Below are 6000 nucleotides of genomic sequence, written 5' to 3'. Positions count from 1 at the left end.
ACTACTATTTTCCTGTGTATATCCTGTATTGGACTAAAAAATACAAATTTATTTCAAAGCATTAATAAATTCAGAGCAACTTGGTCATTATGCATTTCCTTAATCACTGGATATTAAAAGCATAATCACTATTATATTTGAGTCTGAACTTTTTTTGCTTTATTAATACTGAAAAGATAGAAAACCACTGTCTAGAGCAGAAATGGGTTGCTTCAGAATCACCTGAGGTGCTAGTTCTCAGCCTGCACCCCTGACCTACTGAATCAGAATCTAATACAAAGCAGTTAGAATAATAGCTACCTTCTACTGAGCACTTACCATCTGCAGGCCCTGTGCTAATTGCTTTACATGATATACTTCATTTCACCCCCACAACCACCCAGCGAGTCATGTGCTGATTCCCCCTATGTTTCAGATAAGGAAATTGACTCCTCTTGACTCAACCAAGGGTAAGTAACTTGCCGAGGTTGCACAGTTTGTAATGAATTCTTATTTTTATTCATCCATCTCTGCTTTTCTATAATAATTAGTAGTAAAATTCTTACAATGATACAAGTCTGTTGGTAGAGCCAGAGAAACTATTTCCTAATCCACGAGAAGATGCACTCCAACAATTATGAGTAAAGATAACCAACTATAAAATGGAATGGAAAACAAACAGCAACATCTCTTTCCAACCTTCATTTCCAAAATAAACTCAAAAGTGAGACTAGGAAGATGCAGCTGACATTGGGTCCATGGGCAAAAAGATGCTATATAACTGTGTCCAGTGGGAGAGGCCACCAGTCAACGGTGAATATGCTCCAACCTGACAACACTGACGCAGCCATTTCTATCCTCACTGCAGTCACTCTGGGACAACTGTGCTCTAACTGACGGAGATTCCAAGAAAATAGAATTGAATAATTAATTCTGTACTACTGCATATTTGAAAGTTGTGAGAGAGTAAATCTTAAAAGTTCTCATCATAAGAAAAAAAAGTTTTGTAACTATGTATAGTGACAGATGTTAACTAGACCTATTGTGATAACCATTTTGTAATATACATAACTATCAAATCATTATGTTGTACATCTGAAACTAATATAATGTCATATGTCAATTATATGTCAATAAAAAACTTTTTTTTAAGATAATTGAGAAATAAGGAAGAAGGAGAAGTGGATCAGGGAAAGAGAAGCAAGAGAAATGAGCTCTCAGGCAGCCTCTACTCAGACTCTGCTCTATCGTCCGTCCAGAAGATTCCTGGGCATCAACGGAAGTGCCTCCTACAGCACCCAGGACTAAGAAAACCCTGTTGCCCTTGGTACCAACACATCCACTTGCCATCCCTTGATAAGCTTACTTCCACCCCCAAACCTGAACTTGCTTAGGCCAAACCTGTTTATTCTGATCACTGAAGAACTTTTTGTTGCATAAGGAGAGAAGAACCACATTAGACTTTGCTTAATGTGGTTCCATTTTTGTAAGTCATGCCCCTAATTAAGACTTACCTAAGAATTTTAAAAATATGAATTCATATAGTATAAAGCAAGCCATTCCAAGCATTATTCACAGGGATAGTTAACAATTTGCATGTGTAGACTGCAGATGAAATGAATGACCTGAATTGTTTGCATGGGAGTAATTGAAGCAAAAGAACCTCATTTTGACCAAAATGCATACTTGCTTTTAGTTATTAGGATCCCTAGGCAAGGCACAGAAGCTTTCTCAACCCTCAGTTTTCTAATCTTAGAAATTAGTCCAATTAATCTCAAAAAAACTCTTTAATTCTTAAATATACAGAATAACCAAAATATTAACATAGTCTTTAGGAGCTGGGACAATGGAAAAACACTTTTTATGTTTTCTACATTTTTAAACTTTTTCTAATGGGCAAATATTACTTTTATAATAGGAGGAAATCTACCTTTATTTAAATCCACAGTAGTGATTCTATAGTCAGAAAAATTTCCCCCATTCCAAGGATGCATCTTAACATCATTGATTATTTTCCTAAAGTATCACAGATTTGAAATTTATTTACGCATTTCAAAAATTGTCAGAAAACCAAATACTTGGTGCTGGCCTGGATACTGTATTTTTTAGTTTATATCATTGAGGTTTATTTGATTATTAGGATCCTTTGTCAAATCTGAAAGCCTCTTTGTGGAGACAAAAGCCTTCAGTGAACACAGACAGTTAATACCTTACTGGTCACATTCTCTGCCCTAATACTGCATATGATTGTGGGGTGTCAGAAACTCACATGTTACAGACAGACAGTTCATTGATCTTACACAAGTACTAAAAATGGTAGAAGTTTTGGAGTTAGATTGGCCTGGGTAAAACTGTAATTTTGCTACTTTCTAGCTATGTGATTTAGGATAATCCACTTACACAAATTTAGCTTCACATCTTCACATGTAAAATGAGAATTACAATACTGACCTCATATGCTGTTGTAAAGAATAAAATGTGATAAATATATAAAAAGTCCACACAGTGCCTGGGACAGAAGTACTCAATAAATCTAAGTTCCCCCTACACAATTTTTATTATGAAAACTTTTAACTTCCCACCAGAAAACAGCTAGAAGACCTAGCTTGGGCTGTACTTAGATGATGCCAAACACAGACAAAAACTAATACACTCATTCAGGCACTCCAATGTTTCTGAAGGGCAAGTTGAGTTATTCACTGAGCACTTTCTCCTGCTGTTACCTCTAATCCTCACAATGCCTGTACAGGGAGGTTATTTTTATCTGTTTTACCGATGAGGAAACCGTGGCTCAGAGAGATTAAGAGACTTGCTCAAGGACACACAACAATTAAAAAGTCATGATTCTAACCCAGCTTTATCTCTCTCTGAAGCCTATGATTTTACTACCATTCAGTTTTTATTTTCACACTGTTATTAATTCAGAGAGCGAGGGATAACCAGTCACCCCCCATTTCTCCAGTCTAGTAGCAGTGGTTGCTGGAACAGTGTCAGAAAGGAGGCCCAAGTTGAACAAGGAATTCACAGCCAAGACTGCCCTGTCTTCCTGGAGTGTGCAGGAGAGCAGATGTGCATGCTACATGCCACAGATCTGCCCTACTGCTCACTGCTTTGTGCAGTGACGTAGTTTGTGTTCAACAAATACTTGTTGACTGACTAACAAAAGTACTACATTCTAGGTTCCTTAGTTGTTCTCAGGGTCAGACAATTGAGGTATTAACATCTGTAATATGAGAGTAGCTAGACTTTTAGTTTTGCTGTGATGTTATAATTTGCTTATGCAATTTGCTTTTTAAAAATTACCACAATGGTGTTACACAAAAAATATTAAAGTTCTTTTCAATTCTGCTGAGTTGGGAGGAGAAGTGTTTAGTGTTTTATTTTCTGCGGTAGCAATGGGAGTTATTGACTCCTCTGAGATCATCTAAAATCCAAAAATATTTAAGAAATATATACAATGGACTATGCTTCACACTGATCTGCATAACTTTCAGAAATTGATGGAAGTTTCCCTTCCTCTGTTTTCTCCATTCATAAAATGTGTTTAAAAAACTATTTTTCTCTCATCTCACAAGTCAAATAGAGACTTCAAAAATATTTAAAATGAGGGGCCAGCCCCATGGCATAGTGGTTAAGTTTGGCATGCTTCCCTTTGGTGGCCCGGGTTTGGATCCCAGGTGTGGACCTACACCACTCATCAGCCATGCTGTGGCAGCGACCCATATACAAAATAGAAGAAGACTGGTACAGATGTTAGCTCAGGGCGAGTCTTCCTCAACAACAACAACAACAACAACAACAAATATCTAAAACGATAAAAATGAGAGAATTTTGGGAAACCTACTGAATTCGTCAGAGATGGGCACAATACGCCTACAAATGTACATGCTACAAACAATGTTGATAATTACCAGGAAACTTCGGCTAACACTTAGCAGCTAGTCTGCTGTAGAAACACTCCCACTCTCCAAAAAAATCCACTTTCTTCTCTCCAGCAAGAGAACTCTCCTTCCCCTAGAACAGGTGGGTCCAGAAGTTGCTCCACCCAAGACATGCCCCAGCCTCACAAATTCTCATCCAGCCCTGAGGGGGTGTGTTGGGTTTGGGAGTCAGGCAGGCTCTGAAGTTGATAGCAAAGAGATATGAGTGTTCAGGAGACAGTGGGATGAGAAGTAACAGAAAAAGAAGAGAAAAATGTGTTATAGAACAGATGAAGAAATACTCTCCACTTATCATTTTTGGTTAAAAAAGAAAGAAAGGAAAAGAGGAACTCAAGGATAGGTTCTGGGCTTGCTTAGTAAAGTGCAAGTTAACCTCACTCACACCTCCTATTCTGCTGGGTGCTGGCAAGCCTCTTCGAAAGGAGCAAGTCAGTATTTTCATAAATGAGAATGAAGCAGGGGTCCGTTAATCTGAAATTCGACTGCATGTGGGAAGAGGAGACTCTGGAAGGCAGAATTCAAAATAGATGGGAAGAAATTGAAAGCCCAAGGCAGAGCTGCACTGGTCAAGTTCAGAGGAAGTTAGCACGCAGCTTCAGTTACGTTCCAATAAACACCTGGGACACCTTTTGCTTTGAATCTTGATGAACTTATAGATTTCCCACGTCCTTTCTACCCCCATCAAATTCACCACTGGTTGCTAGCAGGGCATAGGACTTTTAAGAGTTCCTTTTGTTTGTTAGATCCAAGGACCACAGTTCTCATACACTTCAGTTCTTTAGTGTGCGGTGCCTGAATCCTACAGAACCTTGGATGGGAGAGCAGACATTGGATGGGAAAACATGAGAATCCACATTTGTGGTTCATGTTACCATTAGCATCTGTTTGCAGACAGAGACCAGCCCAACTCTGCAACACTGGAGTTAGCAGCCTGTAAACCGGGTGCTCACTCTGCTAATAACTGCAATAAAAAATAATGGGTAGAAAGAAGACATGTCTTGATTATAATTTTGAAAGATAGAGAGAGGTAGACATCTAATCAAATACAGATTACAAACAGGCATACAAAGGGAAAGGCCAGCTTTGGGGAAGCATGAGGAACATGAAGCTCTCTAATCGGACTGAAGGATGAGAAGGCAGGTGTCGACTCAGATGTGCTGGTGCATGCGGGCACTCACACAGATCACTGGCTTAACAGGGACCAGATCTCCAGATCCTGGAGCAATGAAAAGTTTATGGTGCCTTCCCCACCTCCATATCATAAAATATATGTAAAGAAATCCCATAATGTTCTGATTTTCCACATAACATTATTCTTAATATTTTTCTCATTTTAGAATGCCTTTTTGGCAGAATTTAGCTTGCCTAATCAATGCTCTAGTATTGGTAAGTCTTGGTCATTTGCCCACAGTCAGGGAGAGCTGTTAGGCCTTTTGAACCAGAGGAAACAGAATACTAGGTATTCCCAGCAAAAGTGGGAAGTCTTATCAGACACCAAAGACGAATTTAACATCTGGGCTACAATGTCTGTGCCAGTCGCTCCCAAAGCTACTGAACTGGTTCACTTTTTAAACTGGGGGTAGAGGGACTAGATGATCATTGGGATCTCTTACAGTTAGTTATAAATAGTCTTGAATCTAAAGGGGTCATGGAATGGGGTCATGGAATAAGCGAGTACAAGAGATAGAGGGGAAGGACAAGGCTTCACATACATATGACTTCACCTCCTCCTTCCCTTCAATATACCATTCTTACTGTAACCTCAGAGTTCTTCCTAGGGCCCTCTCTGCCCCTTCACTTCTTGAGTTTCACCCCAGGGCATAGGTATCAACACTAGTTTATTGGAACTGAGAGCGTCTCTACTCCTCCTACATCAAGGTTGGGGGGATGAGAAGAGTCCCATATCGGAAATCTAAATTCATTTCCCTATAGAATCACTGTTATGCACCTTATTTTAGGTTTGTATTCCTTTATCACTTTAAGGATCAAATAGGCTTGTGAGAGCATAACTTCTATTTAGAAGATTGCTTCAAAAGGAAGCTGCATTCTGAGTTCCAAATGACTGACCTAGAAATAAACT

Source organism: Ceratotherium simum, chromosome 36 (genome assembly GCF_057802395.1).
Source record: "Ceratotherium simum simum isolate JZ-2026a chromosome 36, ASM5780239v1, whole genome shotgun sequence".
NCBI classification, from domain to species: Eukaryota; Metazoa; Chordata; class Mammalia; order Perissodactyla; family Rhinocerotidae; genus Ceratotherium; species Ceratotherium simum.
Note: the sequence above shows the minus strand (reverse complement) of the source record.